Below are 8,684 nucleotides of genomic sequence, written 5' to 3'. Positions count from 1 at the left end.
CTGCCCACTCCAGCGCCGTGCAGGAGAAGCTGGAGAAGCTTGGGCATTTAGGTTGTTCTGGGTGATGCAGAATGTGTAGACTTTGCTGTAAAATGGTGGGGGTTCAGATGATTGTGAGGGAGAGTCAGAGCTATGGAAGGGAAACAGAGTGGTCTACGTCATCCACTTGCTGAAGTGGATGGAAAGATTAATAAAAAGTAAGCTAACTTCTGTGCTTTCTGTCATTGCTCTGACGTAGAAAATAAAGCCTTTGGTTTTACATTGTACATAGGGTGGGTTTTTGATACATTCCAAATACAGAAATTTGACAGCACGATCTTTAGCTAGAACTGAGCTCGCTTGATAGCTGTTAAGATTTCAGTGAATGTGGAAATAACAGTAAAATGGCCTTCTTGGTTGATCTTATCAGTCCCCTTCAGGATTCTGTACACCTGGTCACACTGTGAGCGGCTTTGTGGAATGTGTCCTCATTTCTGTTGAGACTGGAAATTGTATCGGACTTCACTAATGCCATTGTGTCCTTTAGGTTCGATGCAGCACTATAGACAAGGTCATTTCTTTGACTTGCTTTTAAACATGGAAAGATATTCTGTTCAGGATGTAGCAGTGATGTGAGAGAAGATCTGAGACTTTGTGAGAATGGGAATAGTGAGAAGTTTAACCAAACTGTGGGGAAGTGTGAATAACAGCCATTTGGGCTTCAGTTTAAGGGAATCCCAAGGAATCGGGATGGAAGGCAGAGCTTGAGAAGCATTGTAGCAGGTTTTGGGGTCAGGCACCGCCATTATTTTTTTGGGGGTCTGTGCCTCAGAAAAACTGATGAAAATTAAGTGAATGGATGGGATGGCCGCCACTCTGGGACATCCAAATGGCTTTTGGATTTTAGCCTGATTTTTTGAGTAGACCAAATCATTTTACTGTAAATGTGGATTGTGGATCATGCAACAGAATTTTAGGTCTGAAATGATTGTGTCGCCTAAAAAGTGCTTAATGAACTGAAATGAGGGTTGCCAGCTCTCACACGCCAGGCATGACACTCATGCTTACAGATTCTTGTGCTTATGCAAGAAATCTTACAGCAATCCTGCACTTGTGGTCAGAAGTTGCATGTTGTCAGGGCCATGAATGTCACATTAATTTTGGGCTTTTAATGATTTATTTTAACCGTTATTTTTCTTGGGTTGAATGATTATATATAAAACATACATTTTCAATGATTTTTAAAAACAAGAATTGGGTGAACAAATTTGAATTTATTTTGGATTTTCTGCAATCCACACAGGTTCAAAATTATACATACTGTACAGGCTCAAATATATACATACACCCCCTTTAATATTTGGTTACATGTCTTTTAGCAAGTTGCATCTCGACCAGATGCTTTTTGTAGCCATCAACAAGCTTCTAGCATAATTCTGGCTGCATATTTGACCACTCTTCTTGGCAAAATTGGTTAAATTAGTTAATTTCAATTGTTCGGTTTCCTGATACAGACACAGCTTTCAAGCATAGTCCACAAATTTTCAATATGGTTGAAGGTAGGGCTTTGGGAAGACCATTCCAGAACCTTAACATTAGCTTGCTTTATCCATTCCAAAACCAGTTTTGATGTGTTTGGGATCATTGTCCTGTTGGAATACCCAATTGTATCCAAGTTGCAACCGTCTAGCTGTTGATTTGAGGTGAAGATGAAGAATTTGGAGGTAGTCCTCTTTCATTATTCCGTCCACTTTGTGCAATGCACCAGTGCCACTGGCAGCAAAACAGCCCCAGAGCATGATGCTGCCACCACCATGCTTGACAGTTGGTACAGTGTTCTTAGATTTGAAAGCCTCACCTTCACTCCTCCAAACATACCTCATGTTATTGCGACTAAATAGCTCAATCTTTGTCTTGTCTAACCATAAAACTTAAGCTAACATAACCAGAAGGCATTTGTCTTGTCCATGTGGGCAGCTGCAGATTTCAGTTGAGCTTGAAGGTGTTGATTTTGGAGCAGAGACTTCTGTCTTGGTCGGCACCCTCTCAGTCCATGGCGATGTGAAACTCGCTTCACTGTGGATAGTGACACTGGTATTCCAGCAGTTTCCAGTTCATGGCAGGCTTGAGCCTTGGTGGTTCCTGGGTTGTTCCTGAATATCCTAACCAAATTCCTTTGATCTGAGGGAGACAGTTTGGGTGTTCTTCCAGACCTTGGCAAAGTGGTGACACATCCTAATAACTTGTACTTACATACAGTTGTTTAAACTGATTATCTTGGAATCTGCAGTTGTTTAGATTGTTAATATAGCATTCATGTCCCTGATGAGTGTAAATAAACTTCTGACCACAACTGTATATTATTCCACTACAAACCTAAAATTAGCTATAGCAAAAGCATTGGGGCTAGTTTGCAAACCCTACAGATTATTTACAAGGTAATAAAACTGTTACATGCATGTAAATGAGTGTGGAGACTTGTCTCGAATTGATTATCTTACTGATCAAAGTTGGCCACTATGTGAATTGCTCATTCAGTCCATTTTCTCCAACATGTCCCAAAGCATTTAATAACTTAACTAGCAAGAATAATACAAATAGCCATTAAACAATTACAATTAGTTTTCTCAGATAACATGAGGGTGAGCTGGTATCCCATCCTGGGTTATTCCCTGCTTTGCACCCGTTGCTTCTGGGATAAGCTGGGGGACCTCTGTGACCCTGAAGAGGACAACTGGGAATAGAAAATGGACAGATGGATAACATAAGATTATTTAACACAAAGCCGTTTTAAAAAGTCTGTCGGAAAAAATCAGGCAGGAGACTGTGGTGATGAGGAAGCTAAGATTCCTGAAGGCATGAGAAAGAAGCCCGAGGGGCTTAGGACCAGCTGTGCCGCCCGCACCCCAACTGTACCCAGCTTCAGTTGCCATGGACTCGTTCAGTTTATGTTACCAGTCTAAATATAGAACACACATTTCTATTCTCTCCTTCTCTTTGTCCTGCTCCATAAATTCATGGCATGACAGCTTCCTCAAGCGTATTTACACATTTATTAATTTATCTATTTCTTACAGTGAGCAGTTTATCCCTAATTAGCTAATAACCTAAATTTAATCTGTCATCATATAGTTTCATCATTGAGTATAACATTACACCTACTGTGTTTTCCGTTTAATAAATGTAATTATGATGTAATTTGCTCTATATGATATTATGAATATGAATGTTCTGTCAGTGCGGCTGTTTAAAATAAGAGCTTGTGTCTGGATTTCATTGAGCTGTCTGTTTGTATTTCCCCTTTTCACGCAGTAATATTTTTCTTCGTTAATCTTTCTCTTTTTCTGACCCCTATCTTTCTCCTCTGCTTGCAGCTGTTCCAGGGGACGATGTCAGGCCGTCTCTATTAGTCACATTCATCCATCTCTGTCTCCATCATTCTCGCCTCTCTCTCTAATACTGTGTAACCCATGTAGCAAATTCCCAATTATTATGCTTTCAGACTGAAATCCTGCTGCTGGTAACATCTAAGCTCTTGTCTTGTCATGCTATCACGGGGGCCTGATGGCATCTTACCTATAGTTTTAAAAGAGATGAAGGATATTCTTAGCCAGCCTTTAACTTTAATATTCCAGAAATCGTTATCTGCAGGTGCGGTACCTGATTGGAAGCATGCTAATATATAATAGAAGTAAAGCAGCAAATTATAGGCCAATCAGTTTAACTACCATTACTGGAAAAATAATGGAAGCTATAATCCAAGTGAAAATGGTAGATTACCTGGATGCAGATAACATTCTGAGGGATAGCCAACATGGATTTAGGAGAGGTAGATCCTGTTTAAGTAATTTACTTGAGTTCTTTGAGGAAGCTATAAGAGAAACTGATCACAAAAAGGCCTACAATGTGATCTACTTAGATTTCCAGAAGGCCTTTGATGATGTCCCCCATAAATTGCTCTTGCATAAGCTCAAGGCTGCAGGGATTTTAGGAACAGTAGCAGCTTGGATCGAAAACTGGTTAACAGACAGGAAGCAGCGAGTAGTTATTAGAGGCACAATGTCACAGTGAGCCTGCGTTCATAGTGGGGTACCGCAGGGTTCAATTTTAGGACCACTATCTCTCATAATTTACATCAATGATATTGACACCAATACATACAGTAAACTGGTTAAGATGGCAAACGACACCAAGGTGGGTGGTGTAGCAGATGCTAATCTAGCGGCAGAGAGGCTACAACAGGATCTGGATTTAATTAGTGACTGGGCTGATACCTTGCAGATGAAATTTAACATAGATAAATGTCAGGTAATCCATGCAGGGAGCAGAAATATAAAGTACAGATATTTTATGGGTTCCGCAGAAATAATGGTAACTGAATACGAGAAAGACTGCCGTGTGTATGTTGATTCTTCCATGTCCCACTCTCACCAGTGTGGGGAAGCAATAAAAAAGGCCAATAGGATGTTGGGTTACAACTCTAGATGTGTGGAGTTTAAGTCAAGGCAGGTGATGCTATAATTATATAATTCCTTGATAAGACCCCACCTAGAATATTGTGTGCAGGTTTAGTCACCATACCTTAAGAAGGACATTGCTGCCTTGGAAAGGTTCAACGATGGGCTACGAGAATGATTCCTGATCTTAGAGGAATGTCTTATGAGGAGAGGTTAGCTGAGCTGAATCTGTTCAGCCTCGAGCAAAGGAGACTAAGGGGGGACATGATCCAGGTATATACTGTAAGATTGTAACAGGTCTGGATGCTGTTCAGCCAAATGGCTACTTCAATATTAGTTTAAATACTAGCACTCGTGGTCATAAGTGGAAATTAGCAGGAGAACATTTTAAAACGAAATTGAGGAAGCACTTCTTTACACAGTGTGTAGTTAGAGTATTGAATAGTCTTCCTACTAGTGCAGCACAAGCTAAAACCCTGGGTTCCTTTAAATCAGAGCTAGATAAGATTTTAACAACACTGACCTATTAGTTAAGTTCTCCCCAAACGAGCTTGATGGGCCAAATGGGCCATTTGTAAATTTCTTATGTTCTTATGATGTTGTCATCTTTATTATTTTTGTGTGAAAATGGGGTGGCTGTCTGACATAAGGTATGACTAAAGGACCTGTTCTTATGTTAACATTAATTATAGGTAATTTAACAGGGGCATAGAGTGACCTGGTGTCCATCCCAGGCAGCCTCAGGCAGGAGGAAGGGGAGCAGCCTAGACAGGATGCCAGCCCATGGCAGGATGTACATGCAATCACATAAGCACACATTATAGGCAATTCAGAGCTGGCAGTTTGCCCAGCTGAGTGTGTTCAGATTGCGGAAGGAAAGCAAAATCACACACGACACAGAGATAGCATGCAAATCCCACACACACAGCTACGGGGGGGCAGGATCCTGGGGGGGTAGTAAATTAATGGTGTAAGAGTTCACCTTATAATAATAAGCAAGGGGGGGAAACTGCTATGGGCGGCACAGGGTTGCGGGTGGGGAATGCTGTCCGTAAGTGTGCCTTTGCTCATTCTGTATCTAACCATTTCCTTCTGTGTCACCTCCTACAGAAATAACCAAGGACAACCCCAACTATTCTTAGCGGCTGCTGGTGCCAGAGAGGCAACCCCTTACTTGGATCAAAAATATCTATAAGGCACAGTGCTACCTAACGTACATGCTGGCTGCCTGTGCCAGAGAGGCAACCCCTTACTTGGATCAAAAAAAATGGAGTGCTCACTAACATATCATTAATATTGTCAGCTGGTATCTGCCATAAACCATGCTGGATCCCTCCTTCACTGCTCCTTATATCTTTTAAAAACAAACACAAAACTGCACATAAATATAAGATAGGATTAGGGAAGGAATGTATTGAGTGATAATAGATCGAAGAGCTTGGTTTTCTTTTTGTCTTTTACTGGACTGTATCATGTGTAATGTAATTAGGCATGGTATTGTGTTCTTTCTATTGGCCATTGGCCAGCTTTTCTTCCATAACTGATGGCTACAGGTTAATATCCTGTCTCCACTAATTAGAGCTAAAATTAAAGCGTTACGTAAGAGAGCACTCAAGTTGCATTGTCCAGGCACAACACTATAGAGCCTTTATTTAATGTGTATAATATAATCCATGGTAATATAACAGTGTTGGCAGTGCAATAACTCGTTTGAATGCTTCTCTGACTCTGACTGGGTGCAGGGCAGGTTTTCTCTCTATTTATCCTGGCTACAGAACAGGCTTTCTCTGTGTTTATTCCAGCTACAGGACAGGTTTTCTGTGTATATATCCTAGCTACAGGACAGGTTTTCTGTGTATTTATCCCAGTTACTGGCCTGGTTTTCTGTGTGTTTATCCTGGCTACAGGGCAGGCTTTCTCTGTGTTTATTCCAACTGCAGGGAAAGGTCAGGTTTCCTGTTTGTTTGTTCTGGCTACATGGTAGGTTTTATGTGTGTTTATTCCAGCTACAGGGCAGACTTTCTGTATGTTTCTTTGTTCTGGTTACAGGGCTGGATTTCTGTATGTTTGTTTTGGCTACAGGGCAGGCTTTCTCTGAGTTTATTCTGGCTACAGGCAGGGCTTGTCTATATTTATTCCAGCTACAGGGCAGGGTTTCTGTGTGTTTAGTCAAGCTACATGGCAGGGTTTATCTGTGTTTTTTCTGACTACAGGGCAGGTTTTCTGTGTGTTTATTCCTGCTACAGGACAGGGTTTGTGTGTGTTTATTTTGACTACAGGGCAGACTTTCTTTGTGTTTATTCCAGCTACAGGACAGGGTCTGTCTGCATTTTTTCTGGCTGCAGGGCAGGATTTCTGTGTGTTCATTCCGGCTACAGGGAACATATTCTATATGTTTACTCCAGCTACAGGGCAGGCTCTATTTGTGTTTGTTCTAGGTGCAGGGCAGGTTTTCTGTTTGTTTATTCCGGCTACAAGCTAGGGTTTTTCAGTGTCTGTTTTGGCTACAGGGCAGGCTTTCTGTGTGTTTGTTCCAGCTACAGGGCAGGATTTGTCTGTGTTTATTCCAGATATACGATAGGCTTTCTGTGTATTTACTTCAGCTAAAGGTTAAGCCTTCTGTGTGTTTATTCCTCTGCGCAATTAGTGGATTACATTATTCCACTTCTGTGGGGAGTTTTGAAATGTTTGGTGTTCCTGCCTGCTGGGCAGAATACAGCTGAGTATGGAATTATTCTGCATACCAGCCTTGGTTCTTAAAAGAGGGAGCTGGGGAGGGCAGGGGGGCAGGGGACAGAAATAACTGGCAGGTTCAATGCTGTGGGGATCACGGAGCATCATGCCTTTCCTGTTTCACACCTGTCCAGCACGAAGAAATTACAATAGTAAAATAGTAAAACATACATGTTAGCTTAATTTTTAAGGTCTGATGTGTAAACATATGGCAGTGGTCATGATCTTTGCATTTACATGGATTAAACGCATTTGGACAGTATAATAATAAATGAATCTGGCGTCTGCTTTTCTATATGTATCATACACAGAATGTTATCTTTCATTAAGTATCATAGCATATATATTGGCCCTGGAATATTCCTCTTTCCTTCCCTGCTTTCCTTTTTTCCACCTTCTCATTTTGGGCCCAGTTTCTGCCTCTTGCTCTGCTGGTGTCTCCTTCCCGTTTCATTCATCTTCCCCCTGTCAGCGGCACCTTTCCCCCCAAGCTGTTCCATCTATCATGCCTCCTATACTCCGCACACCTAATAAGGTGAGGTATCTTTGGAAATGAAAAGCCGGGAAATGGTACATGCCTGCAATGTCCTTAGAATGTACAACACTGCAGGCAGTGCCACAAAAACCTGAATAATCTGCTGCATCTTAAGCCTTATTCTGATACCAATAAAACCCCTGGCAAGAATGTCCATATTTAAGTATAATTTGTATATCCCACCACATCTGTGCTGCTTTTTTCTATAAAATTAGGAGCCATTAAGTTATATCTATGCATTTCTATGCAGGACAATATGGTGCTGCCATTTATGTTTTCACGTTTCACCTTATTTCTCCATAGCTTGCTCTGAGAGTATCCAGGCTTGATGCCACTCTAACTCCATCATACACTTCATAGGTATAGAAACAAAACATGATTTTCAATGACCAGCTGCACATTGAAATTCAGGGCAAACATTCCTAAGTTTAAAAGTTTTAAAAAACTGTAATACTAACCAGATTTAACAATATAGTGAGTGTCCTCACTGATTCTTAAGAACAATATGCATCAGCAAAATGTGGACACTGCGAAAACTGGCAAAGCCGACTGTAAACGGAGATAAACCAGTGCATACGTCATAGGACGGCTGAATGGAGCAATGTCATCTAATCAGAATCCAGTATAAGAAAATGTAAAGGAAACAGAGAGTGTAGGTCTATTCCACGCTGTGCGAAGGACAAAGTCAGGCCAAAGGTTATTCTCCCAAAATTAGAACAAATATGTGACTATTGCTGCAAGACCAATGACAGTGAGCCTCAGTCTGGTTCTGGTTCGTGCTGAGCCCAGTTTGTGGTGCGTATGCTGTTTGCAGTCTGCCTGCTGATGGTTCAAGAACATCTGCCATTTCAGTTATTACTAGAACTGACACTTTAACAATGTTAAAATTTGCATGGTTGTGTAAATACTATCACCACAGCTAGTATTAAAATGTTCAACAGCATTTACTATTACATTGCGTGTCATGACCTCTGATATAA

The sequence above is a fragment of the Brienomyrus brachyistius genome, chromosome 5, assembly GCF_023856365.1.
Source record: "Brienomyrus brachyistius isolate T26 chromosome 5, BBRACH_0.4, whole genome shotgun sequence".
Lineage (NCBI taxonomy): Eukaryota > Metazoa > Chordata > Actinopteri > Osteoglossiformes > Mormyridae > Brienomyrus > Brienomyrus brachyistius.
Note: the sequence above shows the minus strand (reverse complement) of the source record.